Source organism: Zingiber officinale, chromosome 4B (assembly GCF_018446385.1).
Source record: "Zingiber officinale cultivar Zhangliang chromosome 4B, Zo_v1.1, whole genome shotgun sequence".
Lineage (NCBI taxonomy): Eukaryota > Viridiplantae > Streptophyta > Magnoliopsida > Zingiberales > Zingiberaceae > Zingiber > Zingiber officinale.
Genome location: NC_055993.1, coordinates 109304966 through 109330206, shown reverse-complemented (window position 1 = coordinate 109330206; position 25241 = coordinate 109304966). Strand labels below are relative to the sequence as shown.

At 40.4% G+C, this 25241-nt stretch overlaps 1 pseudogene; it reads left to right on the top strand.

The window, feature by feature from the left end:
• The first annotated feature begins 16428 nt into the window (after positions 1-16428).
• On the top strand, positions 16429-21418 carry LOC121978522 (annotated as a pseudogene).
• Positions 21419-25241: the final 3823 nt, after the last annotated feature.

Genomic DNA, 25241 nt, shown 5'->3' with positions numbered 1-25241 from the left:
TATAGTTGAATTTTCTTGTAAATACTAATACTTTGTAATTGAATTCTCAATTCTATTGTTTTGGTACGAGTTTGAAATCATTAGCCGAGCTAATTAATGTTATTTTATATGTTAAATTTGAATCTAGACATGGTAAAAGAAAATTAATAGTTTTGTAAATATAAAAAAATAATTTTGTAAATAGATTTTTTATATTTTTATTTTAAAAAGACAACGCTTTTAAAGCGTTGCACAAGTGTTGTCTTTGTCAAAAACAACAACGCTTTTAAAGCGTTGCAAAAGCGTTGTCTTTGCTACAAACGACAACGCTTTTAAAGTGTTGTCTTTGAGTAGACTTTTAACAACAGTGCTTTTAACAACGCTTTTTCAGCCACATAGACAACGCTTTGCTTTAAAAGCGTTGTCTATTAGCTTTTTTCTTGTAGTGATATTATCACTTGAATCTCTTTTTACTACATGATCAAGAGTGTAACGGAAACATTAATGTGAAATTAATGGTGAGTCCATACGTCTCGATATTAATGGCGATATTAAACTTATTAATGGTGATTTCGTAACATCTCAGTATTAATGGCGATATTAAACCTATTAATAATAATTTCGTAATGTCTCGACATTAATGAAGATATTAAATCTATTAATGACGACATTAAACCTATTAATGACGTCATTAAACCTAGCATTAAATGATCATAATTTGATCATTTATTACAGGCAAGGTGAGAGCTCCTATATAAGGAGGCGGGATCATGAGCAAAGAGAGAGCGGTATATAAGCGAAAGATAAAGCGAGAGGAAGAGTAGGGAGCGAACCCCTGTCCACCCGTGTTCTCCCACAAAACTCTCTCAGTTGTGCATCCGCTCAACTGAACTACTCGTGTAACACCCGAAAATTCTCAAAATTATTTTAGAAATATTCTATGATTTTTCTAGAATTTTAGGATATTTTTACAGAATTTTTAGGGTAGCAGAAGTAGCAAAAATAAATAGAATCGTAAAACAGCCTACGCGGGAATTGAACCCGAGACCTATTGGGTCCTACGACTTATAGTGGACTCTAGTAACCAAGTGAACCCAGCAGGGCCGTGCTGAAAGGAAAGGGGACCAATAATATTTATGTGTAAGTTGGGCCGAAATTACCACATAATATAAAAAGGGGATTAAGTGAGGAGTCTTATATTTTTAACGCAACTTCTCCTCTCCATCACCCTAGTCACGCCGCCCCTCTCTTCTTCCGTTCCCCTTCTCGGCGCCAACCACAAGCACGCCTAGGGCTCCATCCCTAGGGTCCCAAGGGATTCTTCCAGTGGCATCTTGGATATGGGGACGCTCCCCTCCGCGAGAGGAACGCATAGACGCGAGAAGATCGTCGAAAGGATCGTCTTCTCCGGAAATTTAGCGATTAGAATCGTAAGAAAACTAGCGCAGGAGGTAAGAAACCCCTCACCTGCAGTATAAGTAGCTTTTCGTACGATTGCATGTTTTTTTTTATTAGCTATATGTAGTTCTTCGACACATAGGGTGTATTTAACCCTCCTCGCAGTTTTAGGGATTTAGTTGAGCACCTCTAGATGAGCCAGACACGTCCTTCCCCTTCAGTTGGAGGATCTAGACATTGTCAGGTGCCTAGAGGTGGCCTCCCTAATAGAGGGGAGAGTTGGAGCACACCAAGTGTTCGATAAAATTTTTAGCTCAGTAAAATGTTACAGTAGGCATTTTAATAGCGGCAAATGCAATAGAAGCATTTAAAATAGCTTATCTAGTCTTGCTATAGCTTATATGGACTACGGTTCAATGGGTGGGCTCCCATAGTCGCCTCTAGGTTCAGACAACCTAGTTCTAGGTTTAGACAACCTAGTAAGAGCAAGACAAGCATTATTAGCTTATGTTCAGTATTTTACTTTTAGCAATGACACTGTACTGGATCAGATATCCATTGGGTTGGGCTCCCACAGTCGTCCCTAGGTTTAGATAACCTAGTAAACCCTACTAAATTCGGGACTTGCAAACCCGGGTTTAGTTAGGGATGCGCGCATGACAGGTACAGTTGCCGGGCCCAAACAGCAGCATGATTATTATTTTAATCTATTTATGAAAATAGTTTTCAAAACTTCACAAATAGTTAGGTGAATTCAGTACAGCTTTAGTATTAGTTTAGAATTAGCTCAGTTCAGTTTTGTATCAGTTTAGTTTCTATTGATACAATATGATAGCTTATGTTAGCAATTGTTGCCATGACTAGTTTGTTTGTATGCCATGCTATGCTTTTACATGTTCAGTATATATATTTCAGATAGCATGTTTTAAAAGCATGATTTCATCGTATGCATGTTTTTGTGAGGTAGATGGTTTCTTACTAAGCTCTCAAGCTTACAGATACTTCTTTTCCTTATACTGCAGATAAAGGTAAAGGAAAGATGGACTAGCGGAGGCTGGAGGACAATGCGATGAAGATGTGTGTGGAAAAAGGAACATGGAATAACGATGCTTGGGAACTAGCCCACTTAGAACATAGCATTTTCTGATGTCATTACTTTCCTACACTTTAGTTGTTTAAGTGTTTTGAATTATGACAGTTATGCATAGATTGTTAGTTGTCATGATATTAGATAGTATTCCATGAGTAATGTTATGCCTAGTAGTTCTATTTTATGCTTATAGTGTTGATGTATGTGGTTTTGGCACGAACTAATGCTGAAATCAGACTCTTGATACGAAATCAGAAACCCCGATCGATCAGCCGATCGATTGGGGGTCTTCAATCGATCCGTTGATCGATTGGTGAACTTGTTCCGCGAACAGTAAGCTCCTGGATCGATCAGCCGATCGATCCAGTCGCTTTCTGTCGCGAACAGGAAGCTGCCGGATCGAGGGGAATTTGCTCCCGCGAATAGAGAGTTTCGGAATCGATCACTGGATCGATTGGCCAGCCTAGATCGATCCAGAATATTACCCCGAGCACAGTAACAATCTGAATCGATCCAACAGTTTACAATCGATTGAGTTGAGTCTGAATCGATTGGGAAGCTGAGTTTTGACCAGGAAACTCTGTAATTCAGCTCCTTGACCATAGGGGACGTAGGATATGCCACATATACTTTAGATCGCATCCCTTAGCACATGTAGAACAAGGAAATGGTATTAGCTTAGCAAAGTTTAAATTAGTTCAGCTTTTTCGCACCTTAAAAATAGCTAGCACAGCATAATGTGACGGTCCGACCTCACAGTCTAGTTAGTAGGAGGCGGGTCGTTACAGAGTGGTATCAGAGCAGAAAGTTCCATACTTCCTACACACACATCAACATTGAACCTGCAGCTTCCAAGTAAGAATACCTCTCACTTTGTTATGTTTATTGCTTTCATGTCGTAGATAACTAAAGTATGCTTATCTGTGATAGTAATTAACATGATAGTATTAGTTATGTAAACATGATGCTTTAGTTAAGTATGTCCTTTGTTCCTTTAGAAATGGCAAGAGGACGCCCAGCTAGAAGGGCACCAGCTACTGAGCCTCAGCATGAGACAGGCAGTTCAGTGCCTCCCCCAGACCTTACAGCAGTAGTGGCTCAGTTACAGAAGCAACTAGCAGAACAACAACAGGAGATAGTCACCTTAAAGGCTAATCGGCAGAATACTCCCACTGTCACCCCAGAACTAAACATAGCAACCCCAGTAGTTATAGAGGTTCCACCAGTCCAGCCTACAGCACCAGTAGCCCCCGCAGCAGAGGCAAAGAGAGAAGCTTATCTGATCCAGTGGCAGAGAGTCAAGCCCGAGAACTTCTCAGGCACCAGTGAACCATGGGATGCTCAAGCCTGGTTCAAAACGCTGGAGAGTACGATGGAGCTTCTGGACTGAACATGAAAAAGTGAAGTGCGCCTCCTTCTGCTTGACCGGAGATGCACGTATGTGGTGGGAGAGAATTATAGCGAAGCGCCCAATGAATCAGATGACATGAGCTGACTTCGAGAAAGAATTCTTCGAGGAGTTCTTTCACATGCGGGTCACAAACCGCCACTACGACGAGTTCACTGAGTTTCGTCAGGGCAACCTATCAGTTGAGGAAGTCGTGAAGAAATTCAATAGACTGGCTTGTCTATGCCCTGAACTAGTCAGCACAGAAAAAGAACGAGTCCGATTGATGCTCAAGATGCTGAGGCCGGAAATAGCAATGAACGTGGCTGGCGGCGTTCATAGGCCGTAGACCACCGAAGAACTAGTCAGCAGTGCTCTGACCACCGAGCACTACCAGAATAATATCAAGCAGCAGAAGCAAGTCCTCTCAGAGTCCAAAGGGCAAGGAGGCTCAGGTACTCAGAAACAACAGGGCCACAGCTCTAACTGGAAAGGGAACTCCAGCAACAAGCGCAAACCAAGGAGGACCAGCAAACAGCCTAGTTATCCCAAATGTGCTACTTGTGGGAAATTTCACCCAGGAGTTTGTCGCAAGGGCACACGAGGATGCTTTGAATGTGGACAGGAAGAGCATATGTCTAAGCAATGCCCGAACAAGACAAGTCTTCCTCAACCACAGCCGATACAGTATGGAGGACAGCCAACACAGCTACATCAGATGCAGGCCATTTTAGATGGTCCACACATCAGCCAGGGCATACTAGAAGCCCCTCCAGCTATGACGAATACAAGGATCTACTCCTTAACCAGAGAAGACGTAGCGAATGCCTCGATAGTTGTTACAGGTTAGATTAGTATTTTACAGCAAAGTGCAACTGTCTTATTCGATACTGGGGCAACCCATTCTTATGTATCTAGGGCATTTTCTGAAAAGTTAGCAATACCTCCAGAGGTACTCCGTGGTCAGTTTTTGACAATACTACCTTTAGGAGAAATTATGGCATCCACGCACTAGCTCAGAGCAGTGCCAGTCATTATAGCAGACAGAGAGCTCTTTTGTGATCTGATAGTGCTGGACATGACTGATTACGATGTCATATTTGGAATGGACTTCCTAATCAGATACGGTGCCTCTATCGAGTGCCGCAAATAGAAAGTCATATTCCAATCTGAAGCAGGAGTACAATTTGAGTATAGCGGAGGACCAAAGAGAAAAGCGAAGAAATTTCTCTCAGCTCTGAAGGCACAGAAATTGTTGGATTCAGGATGTACGGGATTTTTAGCGCATGTAGTCAATGCCAGTCAGGACAAGGACCAACAGCTAGCAGAGGTCTGAGTCGTATGTGACTACCCAGCAGTCTTTCCTGAAGAGTTACCAGGCCTAGCACCAGACAGGGAGATTGAATTTGAGATAGAACTCATTCCCGGTACGAATCCTATCTCCAAAGCACTTTATCGCATGGCTCCAGCAGAACTGAAGGAACTTCAGGAGCAACTACAGGAGCTGCTTGACAAAGGTTTCATACGCCCTAGTCACTCACCATGGGGAGCGCCTGTGTTGTTCGTGAAGAAGAAGGACGGGAGCATGCGCTTATGCATAGATTACCGGGCGCTGAACCAAGTCACGATTAAGAACAGGTATCCTCTTACTAGAATAGATGACCTATTCGATCAGCTAAAGGGAGCAGCAGTGTTCTCTAAAATAGATCTACGGTCGGGATATCACCAGGTTAGAGTTAAAGAAGGTGATATACCCCAGACAACCTTCAGGACTAGATACGGACACTACGAGTTCGTAGTCATGCCCTTTGGCGTGACAAATGCTCCAGCTACTTTCATGGACCTCATGAACAGGGTATTCAGGGAATACTTAGATAAGTTCGTTATCGTTTTCATCGATGACATCCTTATCTATTCAGGAACTCAGGAAGAACATTCAGATCACCTAAAGATAGTATTGCAGACCCTTCAGCAGAACCAGTTGTACGCCAAGTTCATGAAATGTGAATTTTGGTTAGATCAGGTGTCCTTCCTGGGTCACATCATCTCAAGGGATGGTATCATGGTAGACCCCAGTAAGATAGAAACTGTGAGTAACTGGAAAAGACCTAAAAACGCTAGTGAGATCAGGAGCTTTTTGGGACTAGCAGGTTACTACAGAAAGTTTGTAGAGGATTTCTCCAGAATAGCCTCCCCACTGACAGCTCTTACCAGAAAGAACAGAAAAATTTCAGTGGACAGAGGAATGCGAGAACAGCTTCAGCGAGTTGAAGAGGAGATTGACCAGTGCTCCTATTTTGACTCTACCAGAAAACACAGACAGCTTCAATATTTATAGTGATGCCTCTAAGTTAGGACTAGGAGCTGTACTGATGCAAAATGGCAAGGTGATCGCCTATGCCTCCAGACAACTCAAGGATTATTAGAGGAATTACCCTACTCATGACCTCGAGCTCGCAGCAGTCGTGTTCGCTCTCAAAATTTGGAGACATTACTTGTATGGAGCTCAGTGCAGAGTATATACAGATCAGCAGAGTTTGAAGTACTTCTTCACTCAGAAGGATCTGAATATGCAGCAGCGTAGATGGCTAGAGCTGGTCAAAGACTACGACATAGACATCCTCTACCACCCAGGAAAAGCTAATAAGGTAGCAGACGCACTTAGCAGAAAGTCCGATGCTATATTACTATCCCTAGCAGCCATGTCACCGCCCCTACAAAAAGAGATCACAGATTTTAGTCTCGAACTTATAGTGGGACAACTCTCTACTATGACATTAGCATCTAACCTGCTTGGTGACATTCAGACAGCTCAGGAACAGGATCCTGAAATTCAGAAAACCAAGCAGGGGTTAGCAGAATCAGAAAGTAGAGAATTCAGAGTGTCCGATAGTGGGGTATTATACTTCGGTGACAGACTCTGTGTTCCAGATCAGGAGGAACTAAAGAGGAAGATTTTAGACGAGGCTCACAGGACTCCTTATGCGATGCATCCAGGTTCCACCAAGATGTACCAAGATCTAAAGAAATGTTTTTGGTGGCCCGGGATGAAAAGAGACATCGCTAGATATGCTAGCACCTGTTTGACCTGTCAGAGGGTCAAGGCAGAACATCAGAGACCAAGGGGTGTTCTGCAGCCTATCCAGATCCCAGAATGGAAGTGGGAAGACATTTCTATGGATTTTATAGTGGGACTACCCAGAACCACGAATGGTTTTGATACCATCTGGGTAATAGTTGACAGGTTAACTAAATCAGCCCACTTCTTAGCTATCAGGATATCCTACTCCATGGAGCAGCTAGCTCAGTTGTATCTCAAGGAGATCGTCAGACTACATGGAGTTCCACGGACCATTATTTCAGACAGAGACAGTCGATTCACATCACACTTCTGGGAGTGTGTACAGTCAGCATTGGGCACTAAGCTGAAATTTAGCACAGCTTTCCATCCTCAGACAGATGGTCAGACGGAGCGAGTAAATCAGGTACTCAAAGATATGCTCCGTGCATGTGCCCTAGACTTCAAGGGTAGTTGGTGCAAATATCTGAGTTTAGCAGAATTTGCATACAACAACAGCTATCAGGCCACCATCGGCATGGCACCTTACGAGGCTCTGTACGGGCGAAGGTGTAGATCTCCAATCTGCTGGTATGAGAGTGGTGAACAGAAAGAACTAGAACTTCAGACAGATCTAGTAGCAGATACTACAGCAGCTATACAGCAGATCCGCCAGAGGATAGAGACAGCTTAGAGCCGCCAAAAAAGCTATGCGGATACACGGCGCATACCCTTAGAGTTTTCAGTTGGGGATCCAGTATTCTTCAAAGTGGCTCCCATGAAGGGAGTAATGCGTTTTGGGAAGAAGGGCAAACTAAGTCCCAGATATGTGGGATCATACTGTTGGTCCCTTTGGAGGCGTGCAAGAGGGGAGGGGTAAATTGCCCTACAAAATAAAACTCGAACCTTTCTCGAATTTCAACTATATAATAAACACTTGTAATAAATAAATAAAAGAGACTAAGTAAAGAAAAGCAGACACCAGAGTTTTACTTGGTTTGCAATCAGGGGATTGCTAATCCAAGGAATGTAAGCGCACTGTCTGATTCTCCTTTGGGCGGAGTAGCCTCTTTACAACGTTGACAGCACAAATGAAAAGAACAGAATTGAAAGCACAGAAGGAATTGATTACAAGTGAGTTAAAAACATCTGTGCAAACCAGTGCTATATTTATAGCACTGGTCGGGGCGCCCCGAAGGGGTTCCGGGCGCCCTGGGGGGATAAAACTTTATCCCCCAACGTTCAGATCGAGTTTGACTCGATCTGGTCAAAAACTTCGGTCCGGGCGCCCCGGACCCCAAAAGTCAACTCTGGTTGACTTTTTCCGTCCGGTCGCTCCGCTTCGGTTCAGCTCGTCTCGGTCCGGGTTTTCTGTTCCGGCTCCACTAGCTTGGGTGATCTCGACCATCCAGAATAGGGCTCACTCGAACCCATGTTCCGGCCTTCTCCTCGAGCAGCCTTCCTTCCCGGTTTCTCGTCCCTCGAACGCCGCGCACGTTCTTCTCGTCCACCGGTGTACTCTTCCGCGGTCACCTCGTCCCTCGGACGCACCGAGCCCGTCGGCTCTCTCCCGTGCCGTCCTTCTCGCTAGCCGCGTCTTCCGCTCGACTTCCTGTGTTCCTAAGCTCCTGCACACTTAGATACAAGGGTTAAACAAACGCAGGACCTAACTTAGCTTGTTTGATCACATCAAAATACCTTGGGGTTCCAACAATCTCCCCCTTTTTGATGTGAGCAACCCAAGTTAAGTTAGGGTAACCATATGCAATAAAAATAATTTATTTCAAATAAGTCCAAATATTTTTCAATTGAAAAATTATATTACCTCCCCCTAGACTTAACATACTTCTCCCCCTTTGATCACATAAAAATTGGGGTTATAAACAAGTCTAAGATAAATTCAAAAAAAACTTTGAGTGTAAAAAATGTCTAAGTAAAGACACTCTTCAGAATTTTTCTTTCGAGAAAAATTTAAGTAAAATATTTTTCAGAAAAAAACAGTCATAATTGTTAATAAAATTTTAAGTTTGAAACTTATTTTAACATTCCCAAAAAAACTTTTCTAACTAAAAAAAATTCTAAGTTAATATTCATAAGAAACAATTCTAAGATTTCTAAGTCAATTTTCATAAAAATTTCTAAGATAAAAAATTTCTAAATTTTTTTTTTAAAAAAAATATTTTCTAACACAAATTGAATAACTCTTTTAAAGCATTAAGTAATTTAAATTAATGCTTTTTCAGTTAGTCAATTAAACTTTTCATTTCGATACTTGGCTTCTAGGTCGTGGCGAGGCACTACGCCTTCTTGGTTATTGGAGAAACAACCACTTCCTTAGACAAAGCCTCATAAAGAAATTAGTTGTTTAATTTCCTTGCTGAAAATACTAAGTCTGACTTTAATTTTAAGTTAAATAGGTTTTTGGAACCCAGTAGAGGTTCCTACCTACAGGATTAACCAAGTATTTCCTAGGTATATAGATTTTTGATATATTTCTAATTTGACTTTGATGAAATCTATAATACCAATTAAACCTCTATAATTCCTAAAAGTAGAAATATTTGAACCATTAGATTTTTTTCAATCTTTCTATTTCTTCTTTTAGTTTTTTTTTTCAATTTTCAATTTTTCAAAATCCTCTATAAGACATGATTTTACAAAAATTCTCTTTGTTTCTAAAATTTCATTTTCTAATTTGGCATTTTTATTTTCTAATTTATACATGGATTTAGTCATAGCTTTGATACCAAAGTAAAGTTCATCAGGGGGTAAGAGGCATACCTCACTTACCATATCAGACTTGAAGCCTGAATCTCCCCCTGCTTCGCTACTTCCATCTGAGGTCGCTCCCCCTTCATCAATGCTGGGTTCTGATGTACTTTGTCCTTCGTAGCTTGCCATCAGTGCTATCCCGGCATATTCTTGAGCTTCTGATTCGGATGAAGAAGTGTCGTCCCAAGTTGCTTTTAGGTTGTGTTTCTTAGGTGCCTTCATTTTGACCTTCTTGAGTTCTGGGCAGTCTTCCCTTAGGTGTCCCTCCTTCTGACACTGGTAGCACCGTACCTTTCTTCTACCTTTTTGATTCTTTTTATTCTACATTTTAAATTTATTAGATCTAAAAAACTTTTTAAAGTTTCTTACCATGTACGCTTCTTGATCGTCTTCGGAGTCTGACTCGGGTTCATCCTTGTTGGTTGCGTTCAGCGCCATAGTCTGGGTTGTGTCCTTTGATATCTCTGCATATCTAGTTTCGTGTAATTCAAGGGTAGAAAACAACTCTTCTAAAGTACTTACCTCTAGGTCTTTTGAGATGTAGTAAGCATCGACGATTGATGTCCACTCCGGAGTTCTTGGAAACGCGTTGAGCGCGTAGCGTATAGTGTCCCGGTTTGTTACCGTTTCACCAAGGTTTTCGAGACCAGTAACTAGTTCTTTTACCTTTGCATGTAGACCGGCTACTTTCTCACCTTTCTCCAGACGGATGTTCATCAGTTTGTTGCGGAGAATGTCCCTTCTAGCGAGCTTCGCTTTGGACGTGCCTTCGTGGAGTTCCAAGAACTTCTCCCAAAGTTCTTTAGCAGATAAATAGTTTCTGATGCGGTTGACCTCTTGAGGCGGTAACACGCTCAGCAGGTGATGTTCCGCACGGCTGTTTGCTACCGACTCATTCTGCTCCTTCTTTGTCCAATCGCTCTCTTCTTTTTCTTTTCCATCTTTATCTATTGGAGCTACAAAACCATATTTCATAATAAACCGAATTTCAAAATCTGTTTTTAGGAATACCTCCATACGACGCTTCCAGTCTGCGAAGTTCCCCTCGAATTTTGGTGGAACAATGCTTGGTCCGGCCATCTTTGTTGCTTCGATCGGCGGTTAGTCCTCCTGAAGCGCCTTGCTCTGATACCACTTGTTGGTCCCTTTGGAGGCCGGCAAGAGGGGAGGGGTGAATTGCCCTACAAAATAAAACTCGAACCTTTCTCGGATTTCAACTATATAATGAACACTTGTAATAAATAAATAAAAGAGACTAAGTAAAGAAAAGCAGACACCAAAGTTTTACTTGGTTTGCAATCAGGGGATTGCTAATCCAAGGAATGTAAGCGCACTATCTGATTCTCCTTTGGGCGGAGTAGCCTCTTTACAACGTTGACAGCACAAATGAAAAGAACAGAATTGAAAGCACAGAAGGAATTGATTACAAGTGAGTTAAAAACATCTGTGCAAACCAGTGCTATATTTATAGCACTGGTCGGGGCGCCCCGAAAAATTACATCATTCATCATATCATGATTGTTTGTTCCTTAATGCAAAATACTAGCACGTTCATTATCTAGATTCATGATGTTGTAAATGATGCTAGTAGTAAGCTTTATGTACTTCTTTTCTCTATCTTGGGTAGCATGAAATAAGCTAAGAATCATATGGAGATGAGCTTTAGTCTTGGCTTGACCTTAAGAATCTTACTTTCACTACATTTTGACTTGATGCTTGAATGGTTGATATCATTGAAATAGTCATGATTCATCTTGTTTGCTTAGTACTTGGTTTCCATGGTGATTTTTCAAACTTCATTTTGGTTACTGGATGAGGCTCAACTCATGAAAGTTCATTTGGAAAAACTTCCTAAACATACTTATACAAAGTTTCCTTAATCTACTATCAATCAAAACTTCTTCGATACTATTTGTTAAGTTAAACATTTGTCCCTTTGAGATCTAATCCTAATTACTCTATCAGGTAACTTATTGTTTTGAAGGTGTCAACTAATTTGGAGCTTTCCCTAAATTATTGAACTTTTAGCTTTAGATTTTATGTGGATTTGGTTCGGTTCTACTTACTTGGTTAGACAAAGTTTAGAAGCCCTTTCTCTAATTTGTTAAGTTTAATTAAGTTTTAGTTAAGGTTTAATTAATTGTAGTTTAGGTTGAATTTATGTTTTTAATTTTGAATTAATTAAATTGTCCTTTTTTTAAAGGAGTGTACTTAATATTAAATTTTTTTTTTTCAATTTTAATTTTATTAAGTCAATTGAATTATTTCTATTTTAGAGATTATTTTTAATGCTTAAATTTTTATTAATTTTTAATTTTGAATTGGTTAAATTGTTTGAATTATATTTCTTTTAAAGGTTTATCTTTAATGTTTAACTTTTTATTAATTATTAATTTTGAATGTGCTAGATTATCTTTGTTTAAGATGTTATTTTTAATATTTAATTTTGAATTTGTTAAATTTAGTTTTGATTTTATCCTTAAATTTTCTTTTCCTTTTAAGTTTATATTATTAGTTGAATTTATTAGATTAGTTTTATCTATATTCTTATCTTTAAGATTTAATTTTTTTATTAATTAAATTATTTTGATTTTGGATAGAATTTTCTAGATTGATATTATCTAGATTATTAAAAAAATTATTAATGTATTTATTGATTTTATATAAATCTATTTTCTCATTTTTAATTTTTAAATTTTAAATTCAAATTTATCTTAATGTTTGAATTAATTATTTCTAAATTTCTATTTCATTTTAAATTTTCTGAATTAATTAATTAATTTAAATTGATTTGGTCAATGTTCTGTTTGACTAAGTCAAGGTTGATGTCGATTTTATAGAAGTCTTGATTGACTTGATCTGAATCTAGATTATTTTGTAGTTCTAAATTTGAATAATGTAAATCTAGATTATCATCCACTATACATAGGATAATTTTATATTTATCTAAATTATCATGTAGATTATTTAAACTACTACTAACAAGGGTATTTTGATAAATTATACTTACCTTAAGTGCATCCCCTAATTCAGTAGGCTTCTCCGTTGAGTTGGAATTGAGTTTGGATTCGCTTTCGATTTGATCTTCTAGCTCCATCAGCTCCTCGTGAAGCTTAGTTAGATGAGTCCAGAACTTATAGGCATCTTGGTGTTCTTCAATTCTGCATGTGATTTCATTAGGTAATAATTTTATAATTGAATTTATTATCTTTCTATTGGTTTTGTGCTTTGGGTTGATCGCCTCAGTGTCATGTTGCCATCGAAGTCGTTCATAAGGATGAAGGTTTCCATCTGCATCCTCCACAGATTGAATTCGTACCTCTTGTACATCTCATATGGTGGTGGTTCATGGATGCGCCGTCCTTCTTGATGAGACATTGATATACTAGCAAAAGTTATAGAAAATAAGTAATTTCCAAGACTTTGTCTTAGGATAAGTAGTGTGGGAGATAAAGAAATGAGGATGTTTCACCAATTTCAAAAATAATAATAATAAAATAAAAAAATATTATGTCAAGATTTGTCAAACGGGTTATTTCACCAATTCTAACTAATAGTGAAAAAATAAAAGTGATTTTTTCAAAAAAAAAATGGAGGAAAAATAAAAGGCGTAAGAATAATTTTTAATCAAAAATGATATATATATTTTTTTTCTTTTAAAAAAGAACCCCCTTTGCCTAATTGGTGGTTACACTAATTTAGAGTGGCAGCTACTTTGATACCACTTGTAGGATCGGAAATATGCTAGAGGGGGGGGGGGGAGTGAATAGCGTTCGTCAAAACATTGTGAGCGATTTAAATCGAAGTACGTAGTGGAAGACCAAAAAACAATGCTAACAAACCAAGTTTTACTTAATTCGAAGCCTTCGACGATTCATACTCCAAGACCTGTACTCGTCAAGTGCTTTTATTGGAAAATCCACTAATAGCTCAAACAATTACATAGGTTAAGTACAAGAACTAAAAGCAGTATTACCGACAACAAAGAAAATAAGAATGTCTTGAACACTGGTTGTCGGAGGAGTTTCATAGCGTCGTAGGAGCTTTTTCGGAGCACCTTACAAGAGTGAAAGTCATAACAATTGGTGTTCTGAAGCTCCTGGTCGAAGGCCTTTATATAGGCCCATTCTGGGTGCCTGGAACCCCTCCGGGTACCTGGACCACGTGGCTTTGCAAGTTGACACACTCTACATCAGCTTTTGGATGATTTTTTGGGCCCGGGTGCCTGGACAGACTCCAAGAGCCCGAACCAGCTCTAGGCGCTTGGAGTCTGGGCACCTAGACTCCCCTTTTGTTTAGCAGCTTTTTCCCTGCAGAAAAGGGTTAGTCCAGACAATAGAAAATATATTTACCATGTAAAATAGAGTTAGTACAACGCAATAAAATAGTAGTAATTAAATCTTGTCTCCCCGAGACCAGGATCTAGTCAATGTCTCAACGTAGGTTTCCCAAATGGACCTAAGTTGGATCGACGCCTACAATTCCCTCAATGGGGAATGCGTCCTCACTGGATCTCTTCTCTAGTTGCTTACCTCCACTTACCAACTGTAGTCGCTTTATTTGCTTTTGACCCACCAGGTCTTCTCGTTAGTTGTCAGGTCCGCAGACCCAACTAGACTTTAGTCGGTTGTCATGTCTCGCGGACCCAACTAGACTTTGGCCGGTTGTCATGTCTCGCGGACCTAACTAGACTTCCCGCCAGATATCGGGTCCTGTGGACTTATCTGGACTTCGCACCAACTATCGGATTTTGCGGACCTAGTTGAATTTCAACATGATGTCAGGTCCTTCAGATTAGTCAACTCTTGTACACTTGGTAGAAAGGTTAGACAAACACCACATCTAACTTTAACTTATTTGTCATACATCAAAACTAGATTATTAGTGCAACCTGTACCAACATGCTTAACTACGTTGGCTTTCATAGTAGCCTGAGAGAACAACTTTCTCTTTGAACTCTTGTTGTCTTCTTCAATGCGAAGTTTAACAATGAGTTCCTCCACATTCATCTCCTTTCGCTTGTGCTTCAGGTAGTTCTTGAAATCCTTCTAGCAGGGAGGTAACTTCTTAATGATAGTAGTGGAAGGTTTCACTCATAACCATCCCTTCTGAGTGGATCTCGTGCAAGATCACCTGAAGCTCCTGGACTTGGATGATCACTGTCTTGGAGTCAACCATCTTGTAGTCCAGGAATCAACCTATGATGAACTTCTTGGCCCCTGCATTATCCGTCTTGTACTTCTTGTCTAGGGACTCCCACAGCTCTTTAATTGTTCTCTTCGTGTTATACACAGCGTATACGAGTCAACAAGGTTGTTGAGGATGTAGTTTTGACAAAGGTACTCAGAATGAGTCTATGCCTTGACTGCACTGATGGTTTGCATATCAACATCCTCAACACGCTTAGGAGGATCCTCGGTCAAGAACCGAGATAGATTGAGCATGGTCAAGAAAAGCATGTTCTACTGCCATCTCTTGAAGTTTAACTAAGTGAACTTCTTTGGCTTTTCGCCATGGTTGATTGACACAGTTCCAATCTAGACGGAGGGGGCCTTCATGTGTTGAGTCTGTTGCACCTCAACACTTTGTTTTGTAACCATCTCAACAGAACCGAATATGTTTCAAGATTATTAGATAATCTGTTGCCATAGATATTGGGAAATTAACCGAATTTAAATTATACCAAATTAAATTCAACTTATCCATCGCGATGACTTGAGCAGATAATCTCAGGCTGCCAGCAGAGGCTATTTTCTATCAAGTGTTGCCTGCAGAGTGGCTAAGTGAGTAGGAAGAGCGTCTGAGTGAGTAGATCGACCGAGTAGGCATAGTAGCCAAGTGGTAGAGCAACCCAGCGAATAGATCGACTGAGCGCAGATCAGTCCAAGTGACCGACCGGGTAGAGTAGCCAATCAGGTATAGCGGTCGAGCGGGGAAAGGTAGGGTTGCCTAAAGGCAGAGTAGCCTGAATAATAGAGCAACTGGTTAGGATGAGTGGCCGACCAAGTAGTACAGTTGAGCGAGCAGCAGACCAAGTGGTTGGCCAGGCAAAGCAACCAACTGGGTAGAGTCGTCGAGCGGGTAGAACGACCGAGCAACAGATTGGTTGAGTCACAGAAGGGGTTGACCGGGCAGAGCAGCCTTATAGTAGAAGGCAGGGCAGCCCGAGTGATAGAGCGACCTGAGCGGATAGAGCAGTAGAGTGAGTGAGTCAACCGAGCGAACAAAGCGATCGAGCAGGTAAAGCGGACCGAGGCCTACGATATACGCAGTTTCCTTGAAACAGATTTGCCCCACTTCCAGCTATGCTTCGAGATTTTCTCGGGTCATTTGCACCAAGCACGGGTGGTCACATGCAAATTGAGAGGTACCCGACTGCTATCACGGGTACTACGCTATGCAAAAGATTGCACCACAAAGGAGGAGAGGGAACTTAGGTGGAGAGCTTCATCTTTCTGCTTATGTGTTTTTGCCTATGATCGTAGTCTCCTTATATAGGAGTTGTTCCACTTGGGTAAATTTTGCCCTGACTAGTCCAGCATTTGATGCACACAAGCCAGGCTCGCACATGAGTCAACATGGTTTAGTACAATCCAAGCTTTGGATTTTGCACCCCCCTACATACCCACGTGTGAGAGAGAGCCTCTCCCCATGCATTTGTTCACATCATCAATGCATGTGAATTAATATAAATTAACTAATATGCCTTGAAACTCCCAATGCCGGAATAAAGTCTCATTCATAATGGAACTTCTTTCTTCTTCCACCTCTTTTCTATTCACCTATATCCAACACCAGGCACATTGCAAGACCGTCCTCACCGCCACCCTCACCATGGCCCTCATTGTAGTCTGAGGATCTTCCCCCAAGAAGTATAACGAGATTGACGCCGCTCCCAAGGACCGCGCCCGTGGTATTACAATCAACACCGCCACCGTCGAGTATGAGACCAACTCCCACCGCTATGCCCACGTCGATTGCCTCGGCCACGTTGATTACGTCAAGAACATGATCACCGGTGTGGCGCAGATGGATGATGTCATTCTTGTCGTTTCCGATGCTGAAGGCCCCAGACCAAGGAGCACACCCTCTTGGCTAAGCAAGTTGGCGTGGCCAACATGGTGGTCTTCCTTAACAAGCAGGACTAGGTGTAAACAAAGATAGGGTTGTAAACAAGCCAAGCCAAGTTTTGGAGTGTTTAAAATTATTTGATAAGGTAATCGAGCTATGCCTAAGTCTAAAATGAACCAAGCCTTAAAAATAAACTGTGCCTTTAACATGAACCAAGTGAAACTGAGTTTAATGAATCAAACCTTTTAAATGAATCATGCCTTTAAAATGAACCGAGTCAAGCCAAGCTAACAAAGCCTTTGAAATGAACCGTGTCATTCTTGTAGTGGGGAAACACTGACGGTCCCACCCTAGACCAAGGAGCACATCCTCTTGGCTAAGCAGGTCAGCGTTGTTAGATTTGAGAGATGTCCTAAGGCAATCGCCTTATGATTTTTTCTATTTATTTGATAAGTATAGATTTTCTATTTGAGTGCATATTATATGTTTGATTGTCTTAAACACATTTACTGAATGTCCGTAATATTATTCATAGCATGAGAGAATTTGTAATTAGATCATAACTAGTGATTATCTCTACATGTGTAATTATGAATACATTGAAATTTTCCTAGTCGTTGAATTGATGCATCAGGATATCATTAATTCTGTAAGACTAGCACGAGTTATACTTCTTAGTTCGGCCAAGCAGCTGCTTTCTCACTGGCTAGATATATTGGGATATCAAGAGTTAAATGTGGATGCTGGTTATGATAGCTAATTCATTGGAGTGACTCGCTGTAAGACTTCATATGATTCTCTCTATATATATAGATATGTCTGTGAAGTTCTTACTGCAGCACAAGTGCAAGTTTCCTTCGACTTAAGATATACAAGTCATCTTGGTCATGAAAACTTATACTTTGACATCTTAAGTAAGCATCTCATTGAGCTGTGGACCCGGGATGATTGGGTGTAAGTTGAAGTTTCTGAAGATGTTTGGATAGCCCATAAAGGATTCACCATTTCTTACGAGGAGACGTATACCCTAAGGCCACTCGTTAGGATTATTACTCAAATTCTTTGGCCAAAATATCACATGTTAAGAGTGTGAGATTCTTATACACATGAACAAGTAATTTGAATCCATGGAACGAGGAAATATCACTTGGGCTAGGTATGACGTAGTCAGCCTAGTGGGGATAAGACACATAGACCATGTCCTGAACCAAGTGAGTATAAGACGAGTGAAAGGAATGAGGCACAACTCACTATAGTTGTTGAAAGGTTTAGAATTAATTCTAAGATCAACTATGATTTTTTGACTAATTGAGGATCATGATATACTACTAGGTGTCACTCATGATTGTTCTATAATTAAGTAGTTAATTATGGATGATTAAGATAAATTGGGAACATATTGGGTCACACGCACTAACGAGTCTCTAAAAGACGTAAAATAAGTTAAATAATATGATTCTTAGATCAGGAGATAAACTTTTGGTTGGACCATACATAAGATAAATATGAAAATATTTGTCGCAATGGAAACACGGATGTGCCACATCTCTTATGGAAGAGTTGGACCATATTTGGTTTAATCATGAATTAGTCATGAACCAACTTGGTTTAGTTGTGAATCAAACTAAGGGGTTAATGAGATAATTTTTTATTAAGGGATAATAAATTGGATTTGAACTTTCTAATCCAACTCATTAATGAGGGCTATATATTGATATGGTTGAGAGAAAATTATACACATGGGATCATTAATTGGCTCATAAGGTTTTTAGAAAATCTTAACCCAATTTCTCTTCTCATCTCCCTCTCCCCTCTCTCTTTGCCACCGCCAACAAGGGGAAGCCCTTCCCCTTGTTGTCGTGACCACCACAAGGAAGAAATCTCTTCCTTGTGTGCTTCTTTTCCTCTTCCTTTTGATCTCTCTTCTTCGCTCGTGGCTAGTAACTTCCGAAGGAGAGGCTTGTACTCAAGGAGTTGTTTTGAGGAGCTCAGCGTGGATATGAATAGAGGCGAGGTTTGATAATGTTGCTACGGTTAATGCCCTTCTCGTTATAGGTCATCCATAAGGTACACCTAGCGTAAATTTACTTTCCATAAAAATTTAATTATGCGATCATGTTTGACATATTGTATCCTTATATGCATGTGGTGCGTGTGATGTAATAATTTAGGAATTATTATTGTTTTATTTTCCGTTGTGCATGTTTATAAAATGTGTTTTAGCACACACCGCATCGAGCATATCCCAATAGGCGTGGCCAGCATGGTGGTCTTCCTCAACAAGCAGGACAAGGTGGATGACGAGGAGCTATTCCATGCCACATGGAGCTCGAGGTACATGAACTCCTTTCCTCCTATGAGTTCCCAGGTGATGACATTCCCTTCATCTCTAGCTCCGCCCTCCTCGCTCTCGAGGCCCTCATGGCCAACCCCAATATCAAGCGTGACGAGAACAACTGGGTTGACAAGATCTTTGAACTCATGTACGCTGTGGACAACTGCATCCCCATTCGGCAACGACAAACTGACCTCCCGTTCCTCCTCACCATAGAAGATGGATTCTCCATTACTGGCCATGCCACCGTGGGACTGTTGCCATTGGCCGAATTGAGCATGGCATGGTAAAGGTTGGTGATACTGTCGAGATTGTTGGCCTTAAGAACTTGGGAGATGCGAACCACCATGGTTATAGGCGTCGAGATGTTCCAAAAGATTCTTGACGATGTGATGGCTGGAGATAATTGTTGGGGTTGGAGCGCAGTAGAAGATATATATTGAATCATGGATCTCTTCATGGTACATATAGTTTTACTTAAAATAACATAAAAACATACCTCGAGTTCTTGATAGGTGTGAATGATATCACAGACAGATAAAAGCCCCACGTGTGACTCCTCTATCAGTATTCATGCGCACTAGATCACAAACTTGACAAAGCCTTGGAAGCACTATCGATCTCTTCCGATGGAAGAAAGCAAAGAAGAAGGTGACGAGAGAGAAATCGAGAGAAGGAATTCTTTTCTTGAATCTTTCCAAGGATGGCTACTTATAGCCTCCAAGGAATACAAAGAGTTAAGGTCTTCATTAATTCTTCATTTATGATCTCTATTAATTAGGAAGATGAAGAGTTATAACCTCCATAAATTCTTTATTTATGACCTTCATTATGATGACTCTTCAACTTCTCCATTAATCATCATTATGATGACTCTTTGAATTCTCCATTAATCATCATGATTATGACTATTCGAATTCTCTCTTTTTGTATCAAATAAATTCATATTTGATCTTAATCTCAATTAGCTTCTGATATTTCAGAATTAATTAATGATCCAATTAATTTTTATTCTGAAATAATCAATTGATTAATTTTAGTATCCACTAAAATAATCAATTATAAATAATGTTTATATCTACGTGCTATGCGTGCGACCCTCTATGTTTTATACACGAAGGTAGTGTAAATCCATACACAGACTAAGGTAACTGTCTAACAACAGTTTTTAGCTACCCAACGTGATAAAATTAATATCAGTCATAAACTATAAACCACCATGAACCGATTATTGTATAATTCAATCTATTCATCTATGCCTACATCCCAATTAATTCGGTACATTATGCATCATTACCAAATTAATTATTTTACTTAATTTCTAAGATATAATAGACTCCTCTTGAATGATAAATTATTCCTCTCATGGTCATGGATTTCAAGTCACTAATATCTCTATCAAGCGGTTAGGATGTCAATTCCTAATCCAAGAGAGCGATGAATCCTTTATTGACTCAACACTATTCTCTCTACGTTTTGTCATACACCTAACTACCGTATTAATCACAATCCGATTAAAGACTGCTTTTAACAGTGTTAATGCACATAACTCCACGCATAGAATAAATGAAGGGTTCAAGTCAAAAGATCAGTTACACTTATTTATAAAAGGAATTTGATGCTTAATATGTAGTTTTATCTTAAGCGGGTCGTGTCCAACCTACCTCTAAACTCAAGGCACCCCCAAATACAACTTGGATATCCATCCCTTGATCTATTTCGACCTAGTCATACTCAGCGTTAATCTAGATATCCATGTCCTCTCTAGATATCTATTTGATCAAGGACTATTTTCAAATTAATATACCTATTAATCTATAGAACTTTATCATTAATCATATACGTACAGAAAAATAAATAATTCATGATAAATACTTGCCTTTATAAAATAATTATCCATAAAATACATAAGAAGTGTCTTGTCACATAAGTGCACACACTAACAATAATGTCGGGTTACTTCTCCTTAGTATCCAAAAGGCAGACATCCAGCGAGGAATGGTGCTTGCCAAGCCTGGCACGATCACTCCCCACACTAAATTTTTCGCCATTGTCTACATCCTCAAGGAAGAAGAGGATTGGAGGCACTCGCCCTTCTTTTCAGGGTACAGATCGCAGTTCTACATGAGGACCATCGACATCACAAGCAAGGTCACAACCATTAAGAATGACAAGGATGAGGAAGCGAAGATGGTGATGCCCGGAGAGTGTGTCAATATGGAGGTGGAATTCATCTTGCCTGTGACATGTGAACAGGGCATGTGGTTCGCTATCAGGGAGGGTGGAAAGACCTTCGGTGCTGGCGTCAACCAATCAATTGTTGAGTAAATTATGAATGTAAGAATTATTTGGTTTTCATTTGGTTGTAGGAGCTATCCATGGATTGCTACTTTTTACATCATAACTATTGCAAAATTTAGATCAAATACAAGTTTAGCTAGATTGCCATCCAAGAAAACCTTGACTATGCATTGCCAAAAATTTTGCTCTTTCTGTTTCCTTTACAATTCTTATTTTTTACTGCATTGATTTGTCTTTATATTCAAGTGGATCTCTCATAACTTATTGCAACCAAGTCGTGTAATTTAGTTTTACTTGCGCTTAGTTTGTATAAGTATTACTGTGCAAGTCCTGGCTGATTTAGTTTTCAAATTTATTCTAGTTGATGTTTACCTAGGAGAGGGAATTTACTTGCTAACTGATAGTTTATTCTTAATTGGTTTTTCATAGGGAACTTATGACTCAGGAGATTTAATCACTTTTTGCTATATTACTTGTTGACTTACAGTTAATCCTTGTTTAGTGTCTCATAGGGAATCTATGACTCAGGAGATTACTTCAAATTTTTTTGAACTTCTCTTTTTACTACCTATTGAGAAAGTTTGTCCTTTGGTTAGGACAGTAAATGAATTGAATATTTATGAATAAGTTTGGTGTTTAGTTTGATAAGAATTTGTTTATGTTTGTTCAATATACATAAGATCAATTAAATAAACAAACTTGAACAACTCGTTAAACTAAATAAATAAACTTGAACATATGTTCAGCTCATTAATGTTTGTGAATAAAATTTGTTAACCATATTTATTAATAAAACTCTTATCAACATGTTAAATAAATAAATAATACTTTTAAAGTGAGCAAACATGTTAAAATTATCAAGATCAATAACCAATCAAACAAGCAAAAATTTTAAACAATCAAACAAGTTTGAATTGAGAACTCGATAACATCTAAACGAACCAAGTTCTAAGCTTGAATTGAGAGCTTGATAATATCTAAACGAATCAAGCTCAAGCTATTAAAAATAAATCAAGCTAAACTTGAACAATCATTTTAAAAATTTTATTCATTTTAGACTCAGTTTGGCATGGCTCGGTTACCTTATCAAACAAGTTTGAATACCCTAAAACTTGGCTTGACTTGGCTTGTTTACAATCCTACCTTTAGTAGTTGATGCGGATGTATTTGGAGGCCCAAGGGAATTAGGGAGAAAGGAAAGGTTATCTTGGTCAATTCCATGTTAGGTCTTTTAGAGTGGAGGAAGGGCTTTGAGGTGAGGAGACTTTTCGGGGTTTGGGTCCCCCGCCACATTGGGGCTGAGGCTGAGACTAGCAGATGACGTTGACGCTGCCCCCATCACTCTGTAGGCACACCGCCACTCTCTGGCCTTCACCATTGGTCACGCACGTGTCACAGGGGGCTCTCTTTCTTCAAGCTCACACGCGCCACCTCCCCTCACACCAGTAGCCTTGTCACCTCCGGTCAACGCCGTACCACCTCCGACCATTGCCACCTTGCAATCGTCACTATGGGCCAAGCTGAAGCCACGCACGCCGTGCCACCCGCCTCTCACGTGGCCAGCGTCGCCTACCTCTAGCGTCGCCAACTGTTCCCACAGGTGGTTCCATCTCTCTATTCTCTTCTTATCTTCTCAGCTTTCAAATGGGATCATATTTGACACTATTTGTGAGAACTTTGCCTGATCTAGAATGTGAAGATGGACAACATTAGAAAATTTCTTGCTATCGCCATGATCCCTAAGGATTTCGGTGAACACATTGCCTCCATAGTACATAATGAAAAATGGAATTTCTTAGACATCATTCTTCGTTGATCAGGGCGCTTAAAGCTTACGGGTCTTCATCCTGGCAAGACCCTTATTCTCCAGATCCTTAGGCATCACAAGTGTTGGATTATTATTATTATATTATATTCCCCCTCACTTTATGTGTATTTGGGAGTCAAGGGATCGAGTCAGATCCTCTGTCGATGAACAGGTTAGTTTTTCTATCATATATCCTCAACCGATTAGCATGATCTGCTACAGCTCACTAATTAGATACTAGGGGCTCAACTCCCCGATCAAGGGTGCTACGATCTCTACTCCCTCATATTGCTACGAGCTCCACTTCCACTAACATTAGGGCTCCACCTCCCCCGTTCAGGGTCGAGCTATTGTCATTGGTTTCGGACTGAAGTATCACCACCAGTTTTGGACCAGAGTATCTCTAAGGCATTTAGGTCATATACCGCACCTCTAGACTCCAGAGCTGTTTGGCCAGGTTATAAGCAAGCCAACCCTCGCATTTATATTCCAGACTCCTTAGCCATTTGATCGGGTTATAGGCAAGCATGCTCTCGCACCATGTCCCAGACTCCTGAGCAGTTCGACCGGGTTATAAGTGAGTATGCTCTTGTGTCATATTCTAGACTCTCGAACCGTTCGACCGAGTTATAAGCGAGCCTAATCTCATATTTATATTCCAGACTTCCAAGCCATTTGACCTAGTTATAAGTGAGCATGCTCTTGCGTCATATTCTAGACTCCCTAGCTGTTTATAAGTGATCCTGCTCTCACATTTATATTCCAGACTCCTGAGCTGTTCGATCGGGTTATAAGTGAGTATGCTCTTGTGCCATATTCTAGACTTCCGAGCTGTTTGGTCGGGTTATAAGCGAGTCTGCTCTCGCGTTTATATTCTAAACTCTCGAGTTGTTCGGGTGGGTTATAATAAGCATGCTCTCGCGCCATATTCCAGACTCTCAAGCCGTTCGACCGAGTTATAAGCGAGCCTACTCTTGTATTTATATTCCAGACTTCCGAGCCATTGGGTCGGGTTATAAGCAAGCATGCTCTCGCCATATGTCCCAAACTCCCAAGTCGTTTGGCCAGGTTATAAGCGAGCATGCTCTTGCTTTATATTCCAGGCTCCTGAGTCATTCAGCCAGGTTATAAGTGAGCATGTTCTCGTGACATGTCCTAGACTCCTAAGCCATTCGGCTGAGTTTAAGCGAGCATGCTCTTGCACCATATTCTAGACTCCCGGGTCGTTTGGTCGGATTATAAGCGAGCATGTTCTCACTTTTATATTCTAGACTCTCAAGCCATTCAGCTGGGATATAAGCAAGCATGCTCTCGCGTTATATTTTAGACTCCCAAGCCGTTCGGCTGGGTTATAAGTGAGCATGCTCTCATGTCATATTCTAGACTCCTAAGTCATTCAGCCGAGTTATAAGCAAACATGCTCTTGCGTCATGCCCCAGACTCCAAAGTCATTCAGCGGGGTTATAAGCGAGCATGCTCTTGCGCTGTATCTAGACTCCCAAGCTGTTCGATCATGTTATAAGTGAGTATGCTCTCATGTCATGTCCCAAACTCTCAAGTTGTTTAGCTGGGTTATAAGTGAGTACGCTCTCGCGCCATATTCCAGACTCTCAATTCGTTCCACTGGATTATAAGCCAACATGCTCTAGCACTATTTCCCAAACTCTCGAGCCATTTAGAGGGATTATAAGTGAGCATGCTCTCGTGTTATATTCCTGACTCTCAAGTCGTTCGGCCAAGTTATAAGCAAGCCTACTCTTGGACTAGACCATCATCACCAGTCTCGAATTAGAGTATTTCCACTAGTCTTATACTAGAACATCTCTATCAGTATGTCCCCTTTAGGGCTTAGCCTCCCCCATTCGTGGTCAAACTATCTCCACTGGTCTTGGACCAGAGTATTGTCACTTGTCTCGGACGAGTATTTCATGAGCTCCATGCCCTTCGATCTCTCAGGATCCACTCCTACTAGGCACCGCTTGGCCGCCCGCTCGGCATTCTCTCGGTCGCCTGGTTAGCACCGTTTGGTTGCCCGCTCGGCAT